The 26432-nt window shown below is 37.2% G+C and overlaps 1 long non-coding RNA gene across 1 annotated transcript; it reads right to left on the minus strand.

Annotated features, from left to right (window-relative positions):
• Positions 1–233: 233 nt before the first annotated feature.
• On the minus strand, positions 234–25674 carry LOC127017661 (uncharacterized). The gene is made up of 4 exons (XR_007766633.1): positions 23999–25674; positions 23738–23886; positions 2180–2290; positions 234–1600 (listed from the first exon to the last, which is right to left on the minus strand). It is a non-coding gene; the product is annotated as an uncharacterized LOC127017661 (long non-coding RNA).
• Positions 25675–26432: the final 758 nt, after the last annotated feature.

A 26432-nucleotide genomic window follows, 5' to 3' on the forward strand; every position in this document is an offset into this window, starting at 1 on the left:
GTTAGGAGATAATTTCATCTCCCAGAAAATTACAATTTCAACTAAATGATTAAAAATACTAGAGCTATTTAAAATTAGTTTCAAAGTTTGCTAGAAATGCAATATTTTACATGCTGTTTTAGCATGAAAATACTGTATTAAGTGATTATTTTATGAAATTAAAGGTTTCAGGATATTACCGATAAGTTATAATTATTTAATAAGCACTAAGAGGTCAGTGAAACTTGAGCAGATGATTTAGAATTTGCTTTAATTCATTTATATAGTATCATACTACCCAAGAAGTTACTAGCTTTTCTAGCTAATTAAAAATAAGCCCACCTTACACAGCACAAAACAAAAGACCCTTTATTTTTTTTAAATTTCTGCTACACTATAATTTTAAAATACTCAGCTACAGCTACAAGTGTTCATTAAAATGCAGACACCTAGCTACATGTTTTGGGAGTGTTGCGAATAGAAGTTGCTGCAATAGGCAATTCTGCAGAGATAGGAAACAGAACACCAGAAATGAAATTCAGGAGCTAATCCAGCTGCAAATAGAAGGAAAAGAGCATTGAAACAGATACAGTATTGAAAAAGATTTACATTTTTCATTTAGCTCTTACTAAATTAGCCATTTTCCTAACAACCCACTAGGGGTCGATAAATCTGCACATTCATAAAGCTCAGTAACATGGAAAAACTATAAACATCCTGGAACAGTGATCTCTGGTATATTATAGGTGTAACTGGAAAAAACAATATACAACCACTAAAATTAGATATATCATGTCATAATACAAAGAGGCTGCAAAACACAGTAGCTGGTATCGCTCAGTTTTATGCTCATTGCAAAACAAATAATACTGAAAAGATTGGAGTATCCAAACTTCTGCAGTTTTACATTTAAATTTAGGCTCATAAGAATGCAACTTTTAAGGGACAATTCCCATACTTGTGAAAGTTTTAAATTATATAATTAAAGAATGGTAATACACAAATAACCAAAAAGACAGAATTTACGGTTCAACACTAAAATAATGGATCAGGTAAGAAGGGAAAGACAAAGCAAAGTGATAGTGAGGTCGAATCCCTAAAGAAGTGATGTTAAGTTTTGTAGATAAAAGGCTGCCCAATACATGATGTAAAAACAACCTCAGTAACAGATCCCCTATGACAAACAGAAAATGTTACCACTACTTAAATGACCTTTAAAAGTGTAGCCTAACTGATGAGATTAAATAATCTCTTCCATTTCAAAATGTGTAAGTCTACTGGTAGCTTTTTTCATTTGTTACTACCTTGGTTACAACCGTTACAGATGAGTAGCTTTCTTAATTAGGTACTCTATACTATAACAAAATAAATGTCTCTTAATAAGGAGGTTCAAGTGAATAAAAGGTTCAAATGAATTACCAAAGATTTCTTCCACATATGTGCTATAGTACAAAAGAGGTTGAACAGCAGAATTCTGACACAAGTCCATGCCATTTCTAAAGAACTTGCATACCATGCAGAGATTAATGAAATAATCAGTCATTTCCAAACTGGGCTTTGGTAGAGTGAGAAGCTCGTTCACTTCAATCTTCACCTTCTTCTACAAGGGCTGAACACCGACCTGTCACAGGTATAACATACCATCTTATTACAGTCTATCTTGTTGCAAAAATTCTCAAGCATTTGTGCATCAAGCTTCAGGGAGACAGAAATCTTAATTTAAGTGAACTAAAATATGTCCAGGACAAAATAATGTGCTTACCTGCTTTCTATACCCTCAGAGTAAGCTTATAACAAACAGTTCTTCTAAGTTTTCTTACAAGGAAAAACTGTGATTCAACTACACTGTAAATGAGTCCACTGAATACTTCAGTTCTTGATGAGTTCTGAGGACACTGGAAGGGCAATTTGGTTGCTAAATAGATGAGATCATTAGAACAGTACATTTAGAGGCCAGCTTACAACCTGGAGTGGCAAGACCTTTCAGAGATTTTGTATTCATAGAAAAGTTGGTGCTTAAGATGCCATAAAGTACTCAAAATTAAAAAGCTGTCAAGTGTCCTAGATTACTTCACATAAATATAATGCAGGGCTTCACATACAGTATTAGAGCAAATTTTTGCACTTTATAGCTTAAAACCAGAAAACAGTAACAAAGGAAAGCTTTTAGATAATTACATATTTCATAGGCTAAACATACCTTTTCAATACTTGAAGTTCATGATAAAAGTAAGTTTAAGATCCTAGAAATGCAGTTTTATTTCACTCCACTTCCAGAGATATCCTGTATCATATTTGAAATGTATTCTTCCTATAATCAGGGTTGAACAATGAATTAGTCAGTTAACACTTGAAGGAAAAATACCACTGAAGAATCATACTCAAGCATGGGGGTTTTTGTTTGTACTTCTGCCTACTCCTCATATTAAAACTAGCTTTGTTTTTAATTCCCAAGCGCTACTATATTATTTGTAATGGAAAGCTTTACCCATCTATGAAAACAACAAAATGTAAATCTAAATGCATCCCAATAACCCCAAACTTTCTTCTCAGTATACATACACAAACTCTTTATGCAGAGTCTGAATTAGACAAAGCTGTTATCTTGGCATACTTGTGGTCTTCATAAAATCTGTTTAGTACTTTTATTTTTATCCTTGAGGTTCAACTGGATGAATTCTTCTTACATTAAGATAAGATCCTTGTGGCAAAACAAGAGTTTTAGATTTAAATAAGAAAAAATAGAAGAAATGGGGAGATAAAGATTACAGCAGAGTTATGTTTAACGATTTTCATTTGTTATGGATTAAATAGTTTTGTGGTTTGCTTTAAGTAGTTTTGCGGTTTGCTTTAAGTAGTTTTGCTTGCACTACAATATTAACTAGTATGTGTGTAAGGATTAGAATATAGCAAAAAAGCAGTTATATCTCTCTCTCTCTGGTTAAAGAAAGTAAGGGTACGTTGCAGCATGAGAAGATTAACGAAAGAACAAACTATTAAAAAATAAAGGAACAAATAACTGGAAGGTTTATGAAGATGAGGTTAGGAACAGGGAAGGCTGCATTCCAGAGTCTCAATGTAAGCCACTCTTGGATCAGAAATGCATCCCACTAGCCCTCATCTTCTATGAAGAAGTAAACTACCTATTTGGACATGTATTGAAATATTATAAATAGGAAAGAAAAAGACAACTACTGTGCCCTTCCACCTTTTTTTCCTTGAGGATTTTATTTTTTGGACCTGGAAGATCTTGGTATAGTCTCACAGTATACTCTAAAAAAAGCTAATTCCTCTTGCAACTGCAGTATTTTGGACTCAAGTTACAGTAGGCATGACACTGCCAAATGTAACTGAAAAATTTCTGCGTTTTCTTCCAGAATGACTCATCTTTTTACATCTAAATTTATAAACATACATTAAGATCTGTGACTAATATTAAGGAGTACTTTGAAAATACTTTTTTTAGACAACTACTTGAGTATTTGCTTTTATAAGCACACCTTATACCTAGGTAGCATTGACATGACAAAAATGTATGAATAATAAATGGTGACTTATTTACTACAGTACTAAAACCCCATGAATGACAAAAATCTGTGAGCTACTGATCACAAAGTGAACACTGCCAAGATCTACTACTGTATACATATAGGGACAATTGATGTCATTAAGCAACTGAATTTCCCTGAAATAGATTAAATTGAATTTACAATAGTATGACAGCTATGCCAACTTCTAGTACAAAAATGAGTTTAGTAAAGATGTGAGCCTCTACACAAACGTGTTCTGAATAAATACCTGGTATATAAGAACACAGCTGAAACAGTATTGCATACAAAACATGTGAAATCATATTAATAGCACCAATTAAGATGCCAACAATACTTTAACAGGAAAACACTTTTCAAAACAAAAATAACTTCCATACCTTGGTAAACTTCAGAAGTTTGGTTCAGAAGAAACAAGAAGTTATATAGTATTTTATCAGCCTCTCATTTTAACTATCACTTCTCTTTTGGTTTTTGTCATGTTTAAAGATTAATAGGAGTTATACATAAATTCAGAATGTTTTCCTTAACTTCCCAGTTCCATAACTTCTCTAAACTTAGAGTTTTCTTTCCTGATTCATATTTTGCAGTGCAAGTATATTATATCAAAGCAATTGAATTTTGATGTCATTTAATTAATTTTTGCAACTAAAATATCACTTATATTTTCAAAACCTAAAATTTCAATTTTTCTTAAGATATTTAGAGCTTAGGAATGGTAAGTGACCTCTGCCTAATTCCTAGTTCACCTAATGAGTCCACTATCAAATGACCTACTTTGGCAATTTCCAAGCAACTTTTCAGGTCAAAGATACCAAAATCCAGTACCAGGAATCATCAGTACTTATAATCATTTAAGTCTGTGAATCAGAAAAAAAATTAAAGTTTGGGTAAATTCTCTGTATGCAAAATTGTTTAAAGAATCTTTGCTATGCTTCTTTAGAACAGTACTATTACTTATTTAATGAGTTTTGTTAGTGAAGTTCTGTGCCTTGTTTTAAAGAAAAAGTCTGAAAGAACAACTCTTATTACAGATCTTCAAAAACGAGCAAAAAATATCAAGCATATTAGCAAAATGCCACTGCCACAGAACAAATCCATTTTTATACTGCATTTAAATTACCTGTGGGTAGACAGGGGGTTAACTACACCAAAGACAACAGGAGCTAAAGCTCATAAAGATATAACTGCAACCTGAATGCACATATCCATTGTACCTGTTAATTATTACACCATTTCTTAATTTGTGGAAAGGTGCTCTATTCATAATAGCCAATGAAAGCCTAGCTTTTTATCTCTGAAATGGTCAGAGTCTGATTGACGGGTCAATGATCTATTAAAAAACAGTAACTACATCAGCAAGTTTTACATTCGCAAGACACTGCAACTAAAGTTTAATATACCTATTACAAGAAATACGCTATGTACCATAAAGTATTTCCCCTGACCTAAACAGTAAGACAGGAATTCTAAATTTAAAGGTTTTTAAAATTAACAACCACGTCATTAACAGTTTGTTAATCTCTAGTGATTTGCTACACATAGGACAAAATTAAAAATAGCTTTAAAAATCCTCTTCCAATAGTTAAATACTCTAGGAACATTGTGTGATGCTACATACAAGGCCTTAAATTACCCCTAAAATACCTTAGAAGTATTCATTACTTTTATTCCATATTTCACTATTCATTAATAGTATCCACTCACCATGATAATCACTTAAGCCTTATGCCAAGGTATTCTAAAGAGGGTGACACAGCTTCAGCTTCCTATCACTCCTGAATATTAATGGAAGGAAGATGCCTAAATCCCTGTTTTTAAAAGTTACATCCAAATATAGTTTCATCAAGTCTTTACTTAAGCCCTATACACTGAAAGTAAACCACACTAACTCCACCTCTGGGTAACAGTTTCTTTATGTCTGTTATACACTACAGCTTCAAGGTATAAATAAAATTACAGAAATAACAGACAGCAATGCATCAGAAGACAAAGGATTAGAGCAATATAATGCAAAAGTGTAACTTCATTTCCCCTCTGGAATTCTCATACAACCCCAACACTGAAGTTTTTTGGGGTAAAAACAGTATATGCTTTTAACTTGCAGCTTTGATTTGGTACAGCTTGATGATGAACATCCTAACCTGTAAGTAGTTAATAACTTGATTCTTAAAATACGCAAAAGCAATGATATTGTCCTTTACCTGCTGAAAAGCTGGCCCTGTAGATAACAAATACATAAAGTAGGATATTTTTTAAATTCTAAATTTTAACTTCTACTACGAGCTTTCCCCTCTCTCATTTGCACACTTGATTTTACATTTCACCTATCTGTAGTATAAACAAAATTAAAGGACTGTTTCACTGACCTTACAACAGAAGAAACTGAGTTATTAATAGCCATCTTCAGAGTATTTACTTTCAGTTCAATTCAAGCTGTAGGGTTGTTTGGTTGGTTTGGTTTTTTTTTTTTATGACAGTTCATTCCATATAATGCTGGAGTAGAAAATCTACTAAGACACTTGCCAACCAAAGGAAAAATAGAAATAAACCTCTGGGTGCAGAATTCTGATTACACCACAGGAAACTCTTCTGGCACTTTTACCATGCTGCTCAAATCCTCCTCCAAAATTCAACTTTGTCCTTTTAAAAGTCAGGTACTGTAGCTGTACAATAACCTTGAAAAACTGAAGAAACAGCAAGCAGTGTAGTAACAGCTTCATACACTTAGAATCTGAAACAACACTGGGACAAAGTGATGAACACATTACATGTTTGCTTGCAACTTGTGCAAGAAAAGAGAAGGATGATCTTTATGCCAACAACTCATGCTGGCACTGCAAGTGAATCAATATACCAGCAACAGCACCTATCCACTGAATCAGTAAGAAGCTTGGCCCAAATATATGTATGTATTAAGAGGAACCCAATGGACAATAAAAACCTGCCAGAAGAAATCAAGCTAAGCAACTTGTAGCTGAAGCAATCTTATACTCTACATAAAAGTGAGGCATGTATCATATGGGCTTAAAAGAAGATTATACCTTTAAGTGAATGGCAGCTCAAGGAGATTTAAGTAGATTGCTTTAGACTAGGCTAGTGGGACCTAACAAGAAGTCAAGAGAACACACATGTGGGAGAAAGTACATGTACATGTGGGGAAATGGATAGGACAGGTAATTACAGGTCTTATTTTTGTCATCCTTTCTTTGGTGATGGTAACAATCATCAAATACCTTTTGCCTAAATTTTAATACAAGGTTTCAGGCAAAGACTGCAGTCCTACCTATAACTGACCTGTTTAACCAAATGTAATTTTACTCCAAGATTGTTATTTGGCTCACATAATAAACTAATCTTTATGGAATACTGTGCACAGAGGCAGCTATCGACCAGACACAGTGGTATAGCAAGAATCCTCCTAGTCAATATCTAAATTTATGAAAGTCACAAGCTTTCATTTGCTTACAGCAGTACCTGTAATAATTAGTATCAAGTTACCTCTAAATGCTATCTGAATATAGATTATTATTGACCATAATTTCTTTTAGTACTTATTATTTATATTAAATAGCAGCAATACTAATCTATTCAGTATTTAGTTCTTGTCACTGGCTATTACCAGAGGACAACACCACCATTTGGCCTCAAGACAGGTACAGCTGGTTTACAAATACATAAAAGCTGTATTCAGCAATATATAGCCATAAAACAACATGTATCCAAACTTTCCTCCTTATCTGCAGCTTTCTGCAACAAAACACTTTTTTGAATATGAAACACCTATGATTTAGGCACTGCAATAGAAGCCTTCCTAAATACTCCTGCAGCATAAGTAGGGAGATCGGTAATTTAAACCAAAATCAGTGTTTTGAGAAGTTCCATACAGTCTAACACTTTTAAAATGTTAAATCAAAATACTGAATAAAAGGCCAGAAACACTAAGTTGTTCTTCATAACTATTACTGAACTATTAAAATAAATAAGGCAAGCAATCAAATGGCATCGCTAATATTTAATGTGTACCTACTTGTCTGCAGGATCAAGGCCTGTGGTTTCTACAGTTGTGCTCTAAAAGGAAAATAGTTTCCTTGATCTGAAATAAGGACATTTCTTCCATAAATACAAGCTTGGATCATATGGAGGCATCTACTTAGCAGGTGCATCAGCCATTTTACTTTAAAAGGATTATTTTTTGGAACCAAAAGATGCAAAAATCTGAACACTGATAATACATTTTCAATTCAGCCACTGAGATGGTCTTCATTGTGTTTGAAAACTAGAGTAAAGGTAGAGGCTTTTGTGATTAACTGGATAATTCTTTCCTCACTGCCTTTGTGACTTGCGAGATCTCCTTTTAAGTAAATGCTATTTATTGATTTTTGTTTTGCAATACATAAAACCACATAATTAAGGAGATATGAACATACAGCGGCTGTTACAAACAAAAGAAGTTAAAAGTCCTGAAGAACAGTGACCTTTTGTGTAGGAAAGAAAGATAAAGGTAAAAGGTCAAAGATACACAAAGTGCTGTGCATGTTTTGTTGAAGAACACTCATTCCCCAAACCCTTGTTTAAGAACTACTTAAACAACTAAACTGCTATACCTTCTGTCAAGATACTTCTTCCAGATATTTCGGCATATTCAAAAAACTCACAATATTAGAGTGACATCATCACAGCTTTTTTTAGAAAAATGGTTAAGCCTGCAGAAAATTATCCACAGGTATCATTACCAATGAAAATCTATTTTAGGACTTAAATCTTCTGATAAACTGAGGCTGATAAAACAATACAGGACCTAAGATGAAAGTGAGGCAATTGGTCAAAGAAACATAATCTTAACAGCCCTATTTCCATCAGATTAACTGCTTGTAGATTTGATTTATTAGGATCAGAAGATGAAAGAAACCAAGATATCAGGCTAGCATCAGCTTTTATTTTCTTCTTGTAAAAGTCCTTTCTGTTTTCTTAAACTGAATTTTTTGACCAATCAGGAAAACAGAACTTTTTTCTAAACTGAGAAACAATTCACTGGGCTTTGATTTAAGGGATTTCTGCAAAATCTATTTCTAGAACAGCAAATACCTTTCAGCTTGACTTAGTAATACAAATGCCAGAACATCACTATGATATTGTGCAACAGGCATTATAATATTAATCAAGTACATCCTCCTGCATAAATCCAGTGTATTTCTCAAAAAAAATTTCTTATTTAGGCTCAAATCATGTGAGCTGGTATTTCACGTTATGAAAGTTATTAGAATCCATCTTCCACAACAATTACATACATCACTGGGATTAACTGGTTATAGCACAGATAGCCACAATCAAAGGCTGCTCCTTTCTCAGTTGCAGTTGCTTTAGTGGCTTGGGAAAGACAATTTACTCTCCCATATTTTATGTGGCTTCCACGCTATGGCAGAAAAAAATTATTTAAAATACAAAACCAGCACTATTATTTTCTCACCTTCACAAAAGCCTCACTCAAAAAAGATGAAGTTTTCTAACAAAAAACTGGATGCTGACTGCACATTCATAGACAAAAATGGGATATCATCAATGTTTTGGACAACAGCTGTAGGTAAGACTGTGTTGTGCTTTCGTACTGTGGAAGACAGGGTGTTGAAAAGGTATCGTTCTTAAGTCTGCTTAGGTGGGACAAATCAGTAATCTACTAGCATTAGTAAAATGCCTTTCACTCTCCACCACAAGTGGATATGTTAGCAGTAGACTTTAACAAAAGCTGCACTTCCTCTTGCATTTAAGGCAAGTGGGGTATTTTTTCATTCATCAGCATCACTAAACAATTCAAGTTAGACGTCTTAACTAAAAAAACCAGCCACCCACTCAAAGAAGTCATACTAGGAGCACACAAGTCATCACTAGATCAAGATATCCTCCAAGGCTGTGCAAAACTAGAAACTACACAAGCAGCTCCAGAGGAAGCCAGATGGAAGACAAGACCTCTTTAGACCAATAGCTCAATCAGGACTTCATTTACCTCCTCACTGTTTATGCAGGATCTCTCCAGAAGAGCAAATATTTAACCTTCCTGTAAACAGAAAAAACAGCAAGTATTTTTTGACAGGCCTGAACCTATGGCACCAGACCTCTTCTATTCTTTCCCCACACTGAGCCACATTCTGCACATTTTACCTGTTTCTGTAGTATGCAACTACATCCTTCATGTGGTATTATTAGTGTATTTTTGTGAGGTTCAAAGTAACTGGTAATCTGATATACTAAATAGCTGGCTTCACACAAAATTTCTATAAATCTAAAGTCTCAAAAGGAAAGTTCATAACACATGCTTCTGATGTGAGCATTGTATTTTAAATAAACCCCTTGACCCCAGATGTTAACTACATGACAGTACTGACTTTTATATCCAAATCCCTAGTATTTCTGTTCTTGAAAATGCAAAGCAGTTTCCAGGTTATTTCAGGATCTTCCTATTGCAGACACTACACACACACCCCAAGAATACACTTCAGCCTTAACAACTGAAAAAGATATGCTCTTCTGTCTAGAAGTTGAGAGGTTTAAGATTTTTTCAGAGAAAAGGCTCCCTTAAGGAAATACCACCTTCAGACTTGGGCCAAGCTGGCTCCATACAGTAGTGAATAGCACCACAAAGATCACAGATGGTTCACTGCACACACTTGTTCCTTATTGTGGCTACAGAAGCAACATACCAACCAACTTCTTTATAGAACTGTATGAATGTCAGCCAAACAAATGCTCTTTCACAGATATTATGGCTAAGGAGTAAAGTTGTTAATTTACTAGCGCACTGCAGAAAAGTCAAGATAAACATTTCAGAGTATTTCAAGTTAGTGAAAACTACAGTGAAGCTTCTGGAAACAGAAAGAAAGTTTTAAGTCCTTTAGCATTTACCTAGCAAAAAATTAAGATATGATACATAAAGGAAAGTAGCATTACCTTTTTAATATATAAGCCTTTACATTTCAATGGTTTAGATGTTAGTTTAGCAAACTGGTTAAGCTTTAACAGAGAACAGGTGACACTGAGTAACTATCAACACAGCTGACTGAGCCAAAGGTGCCTTTTAGATGCAAATTTCCCTATTTCAAAGAGGTAACTCACAGACTTTAAGGCAGCAATGGACTTAGATTAGTTATTCAAAATAATTTGATTGATTACACTTCAAAAAAAACTGTAGATCACAATTTCTATCCTACTATGCCCATAAAAGTTAAATGAAATCATCACAATTGAACAGAGTCTGTGAATAAAATGCTCGAAACATTGATTTATATGACCCATACATCTATCTACCCTTTTCCATGGTAATTCAACTGTCTGAAAACACCTCAAGCAAAATCAAAAAACTCAAGGTATGGTGTTACAAATCATCTTGGGTCTCCCTCTACTGTTGTAAGTCATAGTGCATAGCAGCATAACCAATGATAAAAACCTTCTTGTACCTATGTTCTCAGTAAAGATCCATCATTTTCTTCACCATTTTTACGTTAGAGGCAATACCTCAATTATTTTCTGTACCATGCTAATGTGACTATTGCTGTGTACCTTCACTCAGTTGGTTTAATTCAATAACTTTTACAAATTATTTTATTACTTGCAGTACTACGTAGTCCTCATTTTAGAGGTGTATTACACTAAGGGGTTGAGACCAGCCCTGTCTGCCTGACTCACAGCTAATTTGAAAAGTCTTCAACATCATTTATTTCCCCCTCACCCTTTTAATACTTGGGAATATTCTGCCCACTCTAACTCTTCCATCATGTGCTTTGGGAGAAAGTCCAGTCAAGTATATGCAGACTTAACATGTTCACACACACCAGCAACCCACTTAGAGGAAAGCACCTTTCTTCAGAGAGAAGCTTGTACGCTAGATGATCAATCTTACCACTAAACTATGTTGACAAAATCAACAGCACAAAAATGTTAAGGAACCATGAAATTTTAAGTTGAGTAACTTTCGAATCTCCTGAAGTATGAAGAGTTAAGGATGGAAACTAAAGAGTTCTATCTATTTATCCATTTGTCTTCATGCAGAAGCTGCTCCAAGCTGAAGTAAAAATATAAATTGCCTCCAAGTATAATTCAATATAATGAGGAAAGACTAGATTTAACAAATGCTCAGCTCAGTTTACTTAATCCTTTGTGTACTGGAACTGTAATCCTGTTTGCAGATACATTTTTTTTCTGTCTGCCAAATGTTGCAAGTTCTATACTTGATCTTTACTAGGACAGAAACAATATGGCTGACAGCGTACACAAGGCCAATGTGGCTACTAGTGTACTTTTTATCCACACAACCATGTGAGCTGCTATACAAAGCTAAAATCACAGTAGTCTTCAGAAAAATATTTTTAAAACACTAGTAGGAAGTTTTCATATAGAACAGAAATGGCAGTATCAATGTTAGAAATTTATCTTTTTAAGAGTTCTGTTTAATGCCCCAATACACAAATGAGTTTGGTACCAAAGTAGCTCTGAATAGTCTTTTGTAACCTGCCCTTATTCTTTGTCAACTGACATACTTTTACAGAAAGACAGTTACAACTATGTATGACTCATGGTACTTCAGCTTCATGTGCACACAGGTGAATTTTACCTTCTGTAAAGACCTGAAAGAGGAAAATGAGAGGTAAAATAAACCATGATTACTGCAGGGAGCTGAAGAAATACAGGGAACTTGCTATCCGTTCCATATCAAACTATTCTACGTATTTAGCTAATGATTTGAGTAACTCCAGATTTTACTTGCTTGCATTAGGAAGCACATGGAATATAAATAATCAGCTATTGTAGTATTAAGCGTGTAACAGGTAATGAGTAAATACACATTGATTTTGTCCTTCCCATAAATTTCACATTAAGACCTGTTTATACGAGCTTACTTGAAAAGATTTTAAAATTAGCAGATAAAGCAGAAAAAACAAAAAGCCATTACATTAAACATGTGACCTATTACCTTTCTCCAGAGATTAGTAACCTTTACAACTGACGAGAAAGGAATTCGAAAAGCAGTAGTTTGTTCTGAGTTACCTGACATCTCATTGCAAGAACTATACTAATGTTTACACTATATATATAAAGCTTTATCTTGCAGCTAAAACTGATATACCATCCAAATTAATGGCGGTTTAGGAGCCATGAGCTCGTAACAACAAACATTAAATGAAGTATGGCAACATTTCTTGGTAACCATTACGAAACACTGGAGCAGAAGAAAAATCTGAGATAAGTAAAAACACATAAAAACAAACTGCTAAGCTATCACATTTGTCAGCACAATGCTAAAGCAACAAACGGAGATTCAGTTTATGGTACGGAAATCAGGTTAAAAAATAACTGAAGGCATCTTCCCCAAAATAAAGACAATATTCATTCATTAAATACAAGGTATTCAGTGACAAGTGAGAACCAAAATATTAACATGTTAACTAAAAGCTTTTCTCAACAAGAACTTGTATGACATTACAATATATTATACAATGTATTACGAACTGCAGCTGCCAACAGGAAAACCACGCAGAAAACTGAATAGTCAGATCACAGTGAGAAAAAATCAGTAAGTGACAGGGTATGGATGGAAGGCTTTAATCTTCACAAAATAAGCAAGTGCAAGTACTTGATTTGATGAAGCTGGGAAGAAAACCATCCAAAGCAGTGTCCACTTAAATTGTATTCCTCGTTAAAAAAAGGCAAATATAGAAGGAAGAGGTAACATCATAATGTATAAAAGAATTAAGAACTACACAATATGATTACACAGTTCTCAATTCTTTTATACATTATGGTGTTACTTGATGCTCCTTTCTCAGTTTGGCAAACAAACAAGTTTTACTCTACCAGCTCTCAAGGAAGTTAAAATTCTAATCCCAAATGGGAACCAGCTGTCAAGTCCCTTTACCTACGCCTATCCCTTTAACTTGGGAAACCCAGTGTTCAGAATACAAGTACTTACATTTTAAATCCAGGTAATTTTTAAGTCTGAAGCCCTGATCTTGAAAGCTACTCTATGCAGATACCATTCTCCAAGTACCCCTGAAATGACACCCTGTTTAGTGGGCATCCCAGATTTAATCTGGGCATGTAAAAATGGAGAGAGGGAGGCTGTCCATCAGTAGGATCCTCCACTGCTGAGCAATGCAAAGCCACTTGTACTGTACTGCTGTATAGAATGGTGGTGTTATGCAAAGTTTTTCGCTCCCCAATCAGAGCCCAGCTTCTTAAGACTGTAAACATCATAAAATGAAAGACCATAAAAAAATGTCTTGATTCAAACTTATCTTTCAAAAAGAGAAAATCTCACTCTTGCAGGCAACATTAGTATCTTAGAAAGGGGTGGGGAAACCTTATTGAGACTTTGAAAGAATAGGTTTTGACCTATTCAACTGCTCATCTTGTATGAATCAAAACACAGTTAAGCGGGGACTGAAGCTGCTCCCATTTAAAAGTTATCTAGGGTTTTCCACATTACATTAGATTTCCAGCCTTGTTCCAGGCTCCATGATAGAAATTTGCCACCACGCTTCATACTAATAACAGTACTCATGGTAATTCAAGAGTAGTCTAATTGCATTATCCTAAGAAGGAAATAGTGACTTCTCAGGTCAAGAACTAGATGTCAAGAGCAGCACTACTGGAAGAAAGCTTGTCATTGATCTTCAGGATTAGTAGTGCTTTACAAGCATTGATGCAATAAGAGGTTTGATCTTGTCCTGATTTCGGCTGGGATAGAGTTAACTCTCTTCTTAGTAGCTGGTACAGTGCTGTGTTTTGGATTTAGTGTGAGAATAATGTTGATAACATGCTGATGTTTTAGTTGTTGCTAAGTAGCGCTTATTCTAAGCCAAGGACTTTTCAGTTTCCCATGCTCTGCCAGCAAGGAGGTGTGCAAGAAGCTGGGAGGGAGCACGGCCGGGGCAGCTGACCCGAACTAGCCAAAGGGATATTCCATACCATGGAACGTCATGCCCAGTATATAAACAGGGGGGAGTTGGCCGGGAGGCGCGGATCGGGAACTAACTGGGCATTGGTCAGCGGGTGGTGAGCAATTGCATTGTGCATCACTTGTTTCTCCTTCCCCCCCCCCTTGCTTTTTTTGTTGTATTTCTTTTCATTACTATTATATTTCATTATTACTATTGTTAGTATCATACTTTACTTTAGTTATTAAACTGTTCTTATCTCAACCCACGAGTTTTACTTTTTTTTTTTCTTTCCTTACCCCACTGGGAGGGGGGAGGGGGAAGCAGCTGCGTGGTGCTTAGTTGCTGACTGCGGTTAAACCACGACAGATCTTAACTGATTATCCTAGTGTAGGAATGAAAGCCTCATGCCTGAGAAGTCAGAGCTCTGCCCACTGGGGTTACATTGCTGTACACAAGAAGACTGGGGAATAGCTAAACTGCAATGTCTGTACTCCCAACAGGTCAAACGGAATTAGCAGTCCATGCAGTTAAAGGTCTGATAAAGTCACCTTGGTCCATCTCATCTCCAGATTTTATATTATCTTATGATCTATGATGGGAAAACAAAATAGAAAAAGCAAGCGCAAAGCTCAAGGAATTACACTGCTTCAAAGAAGCTGATCTGACATTCTCAGCAAAAAGGCACAATCATACCTACACTGGCACATTCCCAAAGAACTCATGCCAATTCCAGTATCTATTCCCTTTGTTTGTTGAGTAATTTCACCTTACTTGGCTTTTTAGAAAGTTTTATAACCAAATATAGTCACAGGTCAAGTTATATTACCTTCTCTTCACCTGTCATCATCCAACTTGCTGGATGAAGACTTGCCAAAAAACTGATTTTCAGACACGTTAAGCACATGGTGTGGAAATAATTGAAATAAAATCTGCTGGAAAAACACATATGTAATGTATTTGACAATCACTCCTTTTATCCAAACTGACACATTAAAGTAGGTTATGGAGGCAGCTATAGAGAGTATTTGTTATTCCAAGAGAACTTCTGCTTATTTCTCTAACACTAATTTCTATGGATTCTTTTAATCCAACAGAACCTGGAAAATCCGACATAACTTACATTTTTCATTAACCTCAACATAAAGTGAATGAACTGTAGTTCCATTAGAGCTCACTGTTTCTGTTCCTAACAAGGAAAACAACTGAGTAAATTTAGTATGCTCTGATAAAGGATAAACACTCAAGACAAGAAGTATTTTACTTATCACTTAGAAAACAATCTAAGACTTTCCTGTATTTCTTGAGAAAACCTAAGTTTGACAGGAAAGAAAAACTGTATCAGTTTATTAGAAAAGCAAATTCCATGAGTTTCTCATTGAGAATAAATACTGTTCATGCTCTGCAATTTCTGGCTTATATTCATGCAGATATTAGGACCATACAAGTTTGCATAATCAGCTCAGTTGCAAGTGATATTTAATGTATTTGTCCTCCCGATACCTTTAAGAAGTAGGGAATAAATTATCATCTGTTTTTCTTATGGGAACTGAGGCTAGGAAAGATTAAGTAATTCACTTTGGCTCACACAGTAAACTGAAACAAGTGGAGAACTCACTCTGTGTGAATCTTTCATACTTCAAACATTGCACTATCATTCCTCAATGCATAATCCTTTGCCTTTTTGATAAGTCACAAAACTATCCTTTTCATCTCAACTTTTCAGCTTACCTATTGAGATTTTAACATTCATCATCTCTAGTTATCCCATTTCTATATCTGTGATTTTTCTCTCTTCTTGCAATATAAAATTTATTGTCCTCCTCAGTCAAATGCTTTTATTCCCTACTTGAGGCCTCAGGTGCTGACTTACACTAGTATAAAATAATCAAATGATTCAAAGTTGGCATTAACACAGGGCACCTGGTGTCACTTTTTTTTGTTTAGTTCTTGAACCTCATACACTATTTGAAAGAGGTTTTCTCTTACCTTATGTATTGTGCAGAACCTACACACACAACTAAGCCTTAATTTTCAAAACATTAAGAATTATTTTAATATTTAAGTCCTGAGGCAGTGCTCTATATTCTGATTCTCTGCTCTGGAAGAAAAAAGGTGATGGGAGTACAATGTTTTGCCAAATAAGAGATCTTTTTTCTTTTAGTTAACAGGCCCATTAATTTCTTTGACTTAAAATAACCTTCAGTGAATTAGCCATGTAATAAACAAGAATAAATTAAACCTAAAACTAAATAACACTAATGGACTTGCACTACAAATATGGGTTCACTGGTAGGTGAGGCGTAAAGTATAGAGGGGGAACAGAACAGTGAAGGAGACTGGCTTCTTTTTCCTTCCTTCTCCTCTGTTACCTTCATGAGGTATTTGTCATGTGAGGAAGAAGCTCAATTTCTGCTTATACAGCGCAATGTTACATTTATTTATGTAACTGCCACAGTGCTAATGTAGATTATAAACCTGAGATGAACATAGAGCATACACTCTGTTCAAGAAAGCTGATGTCTAATGACAATTGAACAATCTAAAAACGTACATTATTTAGATTAATTTAGTAAAGGAAAACTAACTGGCAAAGACAAACACCAGCTTATCTGAAAAACTGATAAGACAAAACAAAAGAAACACAGATAAGCTCTTACAAATTCCATGACGATTTTAACTGATTGAGTCAGAGGACAGCAATATAATACTCCTTCTGAAATCAGAAAATCTGTTACCAATGATGTGCAGAGGCTCTACCTTACAAGTATTTCAAAATAAGCTTACCTTCAACCTACTGACTTTCAAAAGAAAAAACAGAAGAGATAAAGTAGAACAGATGAATTTGGCATTACCTTGCCAACATTGACAAGATTAGACAATGAATAATAATCAAGAAAAACTTAAACAGCACAAAATCTTCAGCTTGTTAATTAAAATAAATGTTTATCTAAATCAGATTCTACAGCAGTGCTGGGGGTTTATGGCAGCAATTCCAAACTGTTCTCACATCAACTGCCAATAACCCTTGGATGCTGCTCACATCTCTGGACACCACTGGGCCCATCCCACCCTTGCTCCTTAAGGTGCCCACTGCTCCCACACCAGCACCAAGTAACAATGACAGCAACAATGCCTCCAGAAGATATTCCAGGATACACAGACTTTTGTCTGTGCAGGTTTTGCCACAAGTCCATGAGCTGGCACTTATGTCTGGCACTGCATGGCTATACACTTAACACGATTGCCGTATGGGCATCTCAACACCATATATAACGTGTGATTTTAATGAACTCCAGCATTTCCACAGAAGGACGTTATTAATAAACCAAGTCATTTAACTAGAAGGCAGATATTTTTCTAGTCCTTCTGGTCTAACTTTTTTTAAATACAGTGTTTTCAAAAATTGTTCAAATGTGCTCAAGATGGGACAATTTAATTAAAACAGAAGTATTTCTTATTCTGACCTATTTTCCCATTCTGAGATTCCTCTGGATTGAGCTATGTAACAGTGTCTTTTTGCACTACATCTCTACATCCAGTGGGTACCATGAACAATCTTGAGGTCTGTGAAAGATGACTAAGAAAAGATATCACACACACATTTTCTAGCATTAAGCATAATCAGTGATTTTTTTAATTTTTTTTTTTTTTGGAAATCCATGAGTTGAAAAATACCAGCCAATGTACTCCTGGACTTTTCTGATGAACAACGCCAATTTCAATTGTACCAACAAACCTGAGAGGCAATTCTTAATTCCTTTGGAACTGGGCTTCATCCACCAACATCCTTCACAAAGGATTAAGCATTCAAACGTATTTTCACAATATGGATTTCCATAACCAGTCTTCCAAAGTGAAAGATGACAAAGTTGACTTTGTTAACAGAAATGCAAACAAAAGCATTCCAGGAGACCAGGATTCTCTAGTTTGTAAGAGCTTTAATGTTTGTTATTTAAACAATATGCACTTTATGTCAACAACTTCTGATTGTCAATTGAGTATTAAAGCAAGAAAAAACTGGTTTGCAGTCTCTGATGCTGTGATTCCAGGCTGTTAAGATTTCAGGTATAGTTTTCAGTCAGACAGCCAAGGCCACCAAGAGTTGCAAAAAACCAATTTCAATTGTAAATACTACTTTCAAACAATTCTAGTTCACTCCTGGCAACCCATACATTCTGCCATCTGTTGTTTGCTGTGTTGACTAAAATAGAGACCAATTCTCTAAAAAATAGTATAATTTCCAGAAAATAAACTGACTAAAGTACTTTCGATCCTAACCCTATTTAAGAGAACAAAGCTCGCATGCTCACAGTGCATCTGTGAAGGTTTTTATGCCTGTATACCTGTCAGCTTTCCCATAACTAGCTTTTTACATCAGCTAATCTCAAACACATTTAACAGTTAGATAGGAATCTCCAATATATTGGATTTGGTAACTGTATCATCTCCTCTTTTCTCTTTTAAACTAGAAGTGAGGAAAAACCAAGCAAAAGCTAAAGATTATTCCACAAAGACACAAAACAGCTGCTTTAGCAGATTCTCACCAATACAGGAACTGAGAAAGGAAAAGCCTTCATATTGACCTGCAAAAGCCTCTATCACTTCATGACGGGCCATGATGACTGAAAGGTCACTGAAATCAGATTAATTTGTTACCGACTTCAGTAAGCTTCGGATCAGATCTGCAAGCTCCAGAGAAAGTTACTTTTTGTCCCACCCATCTGAAAACTAGAAGTGAAATTACAGGAAATAAATGTTATAAAAAGCATATTTTATATTTCTCAGTTATATTATGTGGAAATGCCTATTAGTAATATATTGACAGCACCAGTACCAAAAAATGGCACAGAAAATTTCTGCATATCTACAGACTATCTAAACAAGAGATGAGGACATTTATCTCCTGTATACATGAAGAGCTTTTTATATCTCTTCTGTCACGGAGCTGAAGTAACCAGTTGGCAACCTCAGTCATCATGCACAGCAGCAATATAAACAGATGGAGACAGACGGTCTTTAAAGCTGATAAACATAAGCACCACCACTTTTCATGGCAATCAAAACTGTATTTACTCATGAGGCAGTTATCAGAATTTATTCAATATTTTCTGACTTCTGCAGCAGAATTATTAACATTTTTAAAAGCTCAGGAAACTGCCCTCTGACACTCTGAAATGTTGGTAGATTAGTCCACTTACTGAGGGTTTTTCAAGTACCTTTCACTGAGAGAATTAGGAATCCCTGTCAAACTTACATTCTGGAAAACAGCCTATACAATTCTATTGCCAGAACTGTAAAATAAGAACAGTATCTTGTTGCAGAAGGTCTGGAAAAGTAAAAAAATCTTATGATTGCTTAAATAATAAATTTAATCATTATTTTGCTCAGCTACTGATTATTTTTGTAGCAGTGCCTCAAGTATAGAAAACAAGACTCTCACTTTACGCTAGCATTTCCTAAAGAAAGTCCTTACCAGGCTAAACCTACCAACTTCCTGCTTGTACACTTATTAGTTTCAGTCCCTACTTTTACAGTGCTACAGACGGGCAAAAAAGTTACTATTTATATATGAACAAGATGTTAGTGGCTTATACTTCAATTTAACAATCATGAAAATGCTTAATTTTAATGCAAAAATAATATATAAAAATAATGTTAAATAATCAGACGACAGGTACCTAAGCATCTCACTAATAACATGAAGTATTGGAAGCTTTAAAGTCTTTATCTCAACCAGAAATAATCCGTATACCTCTTCTCCAACTCTGCAGCATTACAGAAAGCATATCTCAGATTTGGAGCATGCGCAAATCTAACTTCTGCAGCCTGCCTGGAAAACCACCAAATTCAGGTTCTTTTGTATCAAGGCAAAGGGAGCAAATAAAGAAAACCTGCCAGTCTGCTCTCCAGCTTTGGTATGGCTGAACACAGCCGAAGCTATTTATAAAGGAAAGAAAAATTCTCTCTCAGACCTCAGTTAAGGGATTCATAGGTTTTTACCAGAATTTTAAATTGAGCTGGCTCCTCCTTAGTCTCCAAACCAATAGATCTAAGTATTGATACCTTATGCTGCCGGTGAAATGCCTTTTTGTCAGCTTTAGTCTCCAGCTGGTTGTAAAGAGATGACTGAAATGAAGATATCTAGTCAAGTGTTCATTTTGTAGAACTGCTTACATAGACAGGTCACAATTTAAAGTAATCTTCTGGGATTCACCTAATTCATGTGTTGCCTGTAATAGCACCTAACATAGCCAGCCCTCTAGCAACATGTAAACCTAGACAACTGCGCCACACTTCTCATTTCATCCCTGTTATATCATGTACTGGCTTGGCATAAAAAGGGAAGAATATAACCAAGAAGTGTGGCACTTAGATTCAGATCTAAGTGATAAATAGAGTATAACAACTTAGTCACAAATTTGAAATGAAAATTCGGCTCAAATTACATTAATCATTCCTTAGATTCTTTAAACTATAGTGTATTTATTTTATAAAAATATACATATTTAAAAGATCACATGCTTTATCAACATTTCCCCCCATTATTCTGAAGACTCAATGCTGGTACAACATTTTCCTGCAGATAAAGAAACAGCCAACTCCTCTGTACTTTCACATCCCATGCCAGAAATAATTATACATGAAGTTTTACTTCAAAGCATTGTGAAGGTGGAAAATACAATCCATAAAACTTGAGAATATCTTGAGCTAAAGACCTGCAAAAGAATTAGATTGCTATTTGATAGTATTTTAACATACTTTGCCACAATATGCAGGCAGCTCCAATCCAGTAGGATTACTGTAAAGTCCTACATACTTGCTGCCTACCTGCATACCCTCTATTTAACAGAGACATGCACAGGATTTCAACCGAGACGAATATGAATAGGACTACAGTTAGTATTCCTGACAGATTCATACTCTCCCATTCTCCCAGTAACTATTATTCAACCACCCACAGATCTGTTAACTCAGAGGCTGAACAGTTTTTTCTTTAGCAACAGTTTGGGATAAGACAATAACCCCAGTGCTCACCTATTTAGTTAGGCTACCAAGGTCTACATAAAGCAATACAGCATAACACTAAAGTCCAAGAAAAATAAGCTTTTTTTTGCAACTTCTGGTGAAATGAGGAAGGGAAACATAGTTACTCATGTAGGCAATTCAAAGAGGAACAAGAACTTGCTTCAACTTGTATAATATTCTAAGTTATCACACTGGGCTAGAACCTCAGTTTTACAACTTGCTACATTATTTCTCGAATCACTAGAAAAAAATGTCTTCATATGTAAGTGTTACCAGTATTTAGACTTTATCTCAATCAATTATTTAAGCAAAGGGTAAGAACTGCCAAATGCTTCATGTGATATGGCTGACAGCTTAAAACGAAGCTTGCTGAAACAACTGTAATTCCATTTGCAGAGTATTTCAAAATCCATTTCTGTTCCCAGAAGAAAGTTGGTTTACCACAAAGGCATTACTTCTCTGCCCACTTGTCCTGGTTTCAGCTGGGATAGAGTTAATTTTCTTCTTAGTAGCTGGTACAGTGCTGTGTTTTGGATTTAGTGTGAGAATAATGTTGATAACATGCTGATGTTTTAGTTGTTGCTAAGTAGCGCTTATCCCAAGTTCAGGATTTTTCAGTTTCCCATGCTCTGCCAGCAAGCAGGTGTGCAAGAAGCTGGGAGGGAGCATGGCCAGGACAGCTGACCCGAACTAGCCAAAGGGATATTCCATACCATAGAATGTCATGCCCAGTATATAAACGGAGGGGAGCTGGCCAGGAGGGGCAGATCGCTGCTCAGGCATCCGTCAGTGGGTGGTGAGCAATTGCATTGTGCATCACCTTGTTTCTTCCCCTCCCCCCCCCCCCCCCTTTTTTGTTATATTCCTTTTCATTACAATTATTTCATTATTATTATTGTTAGTATTATATTTTACTTTAGTTATTAAACTGTTCTTATCTCAACCCACAAGTTTTACCTTTTTTCCCCCCGATTGTCCTCCCCATACCACTGGGAGTGGAGGGGGGAGTGAAGGAGCAGCTGTGTGGTGCTTAGCTGCTGGCTGGGGTTAAACCACGACACCACTGCACGGATCAGCTTTCCTCCTGAGCATGTTGTCTAATGGATGTTCAGACTCCGAAGTCTCTGAACTGGAGGCAATCCCAGGGTTACCCTGGATTCAAAGGGGCTTAGCCAGACAAGGGGCAGAGTTATTCAGAGCCCTGTGGGGACCCCTAATTTCCAGCTTCTCTGCTCTCTCTCACCTACTTTGGTGAGCTGGTAAGGAGACTGGGATGCAAACTGGGGATAGCTATCCCAGCTTCTGAGAGAATTCAGTACCAGTACATCCTCCGAACATTTTACCCAAATCGACAAACTTTGACAGAGAACACTAAGCTGAACCTAACAGACCTTTTAATTTTAATAAAAATATATTTTCCATTTATGATACCACTATTAATGATGTCAGACATCGGAAAAAGATCATCCTAGTCACCTACATATTCTCAAATAGCTAATACTTCAAATATCATGGATTAAAGCAGAAAGTACTGGATTCCTGTCTTGGATCACTTTTTTCAATAAAACTTTAAAATTTCACACATAATAAATTTGACTCCACTTGCTATGAAACTGATAATTTACACCTTAAAATAAATTTGACTCCACTTGCTATGAAATTGATAATTTACACCTTAAAATTGTGGATTGCTTCAAGAAGGCACAATACAGTGTTTCTTATTGTTCTTATATATAATAAAAAAATCTGTTAAAAAAAATATAAAGATGTTTTAGAAGAAGCTTAGGAAATTAAATCAACTTGTTTGTCTCCCTCACCTATACTTCACAGATTTTAAGTAAAAACTTATACCTATCATGCACACACAGTTGAATATGACCTTGTTGCAAAGTCCATGAATCCTACAGACAGTTCCTACCACACAGGTATTAAGTTTTCTCTATGTATCTCTCTCTTCAGATGCAGGCCTAAGACCAACTTTCAATATGAAACTAACAAAAAGTTAGTGAAACTTCTGGTTGTGAAGACAAAAAGTTGCCTTTGAATCCATCCAAGAGATTTTTTTTTTTTACTGATGCTACTCAAATGTGAATCTTCTGATGGCACCCCATATGCTATACAGGAACAAAGAAGATACAGTTAATCTTTTATTATTGCAATTACCATTTTCATACCTGCTAGAACTCATTCTAAAGCATGTGAATTCTAATCTCCTCTGACAAACAGATTTTGCTTCAACTGCTCACCACTTACCACATAAGAATACTGGAATGGGGCATAGGACTCCGGTTCTTACTCTTCTTGAATACCCTCAGGCAGTGTGGTTACTCTTGCCTCCAGAAGGGATTTGGAGCAAACAAAATGTGGTAGGGTCCTGCTGAGATTGGTAAAGTGCCTGTAAACTGTACACACGATTTCATTCATAAAAACATGCAAGCAAAAATCCCTAGTTATCTTTTCTTTTACAATATCTAAAGATTAAGAAATTTAACATACTGATTTAGTTATTCTTACCATTCAGCACACAGCTTGTTGAATATTTTGCTGAAATCCAGTCTTGTTTAGAAAAGAGGACAGCTACAGTGCTGCCATTACTCCAAATACAATTGTGTGACTGAACCCATGGAGAGATCCACTTTGTTCTCACACTGTCATGTCCCATACTCAGTCTCAAATACATTCACAAAGGTGTACTGCAAACATAGCCTGATACTGCAAGCAGCTGATAATTGAGTAAAGCTCATAAACGAGATGCCACAGCTGAAGGCAGGATAGGAGCTAAGCATGTTAACCTCACTTTGATCTAAGTCTACACACTTGAGCAAACTGGTTAATCGTATTTTTCATTTGACCTTTGTGTCTGTGAAATAGTATTCTAAATAACCTACAGGACCAGATGAAAATAATTTAGCTGATAAGGACTAATTGCCACAATACATTTCACCACCTTCTTTCCTACACATTTACAAAAGGTAAGAGCTTGTACAGAAGTTGAGCTTTAGCTAATGAGAACCTGGAGATGATGGAAATCAAATAGTAGCTCAAAACTGATACAGCCACTGAGAAGACTGCAATTCTGTGAACTGAAAATGAACACCACAACAGAAGTTGTCTATGAACCACCTACAGCATGGCCAGAAAAACATAAATCAGTAAGTTTGCTTCTGAAGCCCTGTGGGAACATCCATATAACAAACTGGCCTAAGAACAAGCTCCTTTCTTGCTTTTGTTTCCATATCACTCGCTATCAAGGATCTTTGTTCTCTAGACTACAGTTATAAACCATCCTCATTACAGATAAAAGGCAACCATTCTCCTTATTACTGGTCCTTACAACTTCTCCGGGAATCTCAGGAGAGAGAAACAACATGAAATCAACATAAAATTTGAATATCAGTTGCCTGAAAAGTTTATGTTTATTGAAAGAGTCTGTGACTAAGCTTCCTGCTGACAAATACACACACAAGTTATAATACTTTCCCACAAGCCTTGCGGCACAGCCCCTGGATGTCCACATTAGTTAGAGAGATTCCCATAGAGATAAACCAACTTCCTGGTTATTCCTGCCCTAACGGCATTGGTCTCCCACATTCCTAAACAGAAAAAAACCCCTGTATTTTCCAATTAGCAGCCCAATCCTACAGAAAGTGAACAAATCGCTTATTTCTTCTAAAACGAACCTGGTAAAAATGCTGCAACACACTGTCTCCCATGCCCTGAAAGCAGACCTCACACAGTTTAAAACAACTTTCTTTTAGAGATGTACTCAAAAGTCTGAGCTACATAACAAACAACTCCCTTTAATAGACCAAGACCATGTAAAAGGCGGCATGCTACCAATATAATGCCCGAGTAGACGAAGCAGCTGTGTTAGCAGTTTGACTTGAAGCCTCTGTTCCCTCTTGACAGGGTAGTCACTTAAACACATGTGCATAAGCTGGGTTTTCCTAACAGGCTCCCTTCAAAAGGCATCTTCGCACGAACTGTACTCTCCCTCAAGAATTTTGTACACTGCACTGTGTGGAAGTACCCTCACTTGTATTTGTACTCGCGCTAAAAGAGACCACGTTTTCTACTCGGCTAAAGGGCAGCACCCAGCAGCCAGCACAGGCCTCCACCACCCAGAGCACTCCAGTATCCCTGCTCGGAGCAGAGCAGGGGAGGCGGCGTTGGAAGCCGGCTAGAGGCCCACGCTTGTGCTTTAGTGAAGGCTACTTGCCCCGGGTTCTTCACCAGCAACGGCGCTTTCCCACCGCAGGGCAAGGGAGCGGAGCACAAGCTGACGAGCACCTCGCCAGCGAGGGACGGCGGAGCCCCAGCAGACCCCAGCCCTCCACCCGGCAGCGGCCGTTAACGGTCACCCGGCGGGAGAGGCGGCCCGCAACCGCGCGCGTGAGGCGCAAGGGCGCAGGAACCCGCAGCTCCGCAAGAGGAAAGGGAAGCGATCCGGGCGGGAAGCGGCGGCGAGGCGGGGCCGCGCGGTACACGCCTGCCTGCCTGCCTGCCTGCCTCTTCCCGCCGCCGACCTACCGAAGCCCGTGTGGGAGCGGCCGGGAGCGCCCGCGCCCTCGCCCTCCTCCTCCTCCGCCCTCGCCCTCAAGCCCCACGCGCAGGGCCCCAACCGCCCGGAGCTCTGGGCAGCAGCAGCCTCGTAAAGAGGGGGGCCGCGGGTCGGGTGGGGTGGGGCCGCGCAGCGCCCCCAGCGCGCATGCTCGCCACACCCCCTCCGTCCCGCCCATAGCGAGACTCCCGCGCGCCGCGCCCCCTTCCCCTCCGCGAATCCCGCCGGGGGCGGGGCGGAGGGGAAGGGGGCGCAGGCGCAGTCGGGAGGCGCGGCGTGTTCCTGTCGTCCCCCCGCGCCCCCCCCCCCCCGCGCCCCCTCTGCCCCCCGCCCCCCTCCCCCACCCCGAGGCCGTTTAAAGGCGGCGGCGGCGGCGCCCCGCGCCTG

The sequence above is a fragment of the Gymnogyps californianus genome, chromosome 6, assembly GCF_018139145.2.
Source record: "Gymnogyps californianus isolate 813 chromosome 6, ASM1813914v2, whole genome shotgun sequence".
Lineage (NCBI taxonomy): Eukaryota > Metazoa > Chordata > Aves > Accipitriformes > Cathartidae > Gymnogyps > Gymnogyps californianus.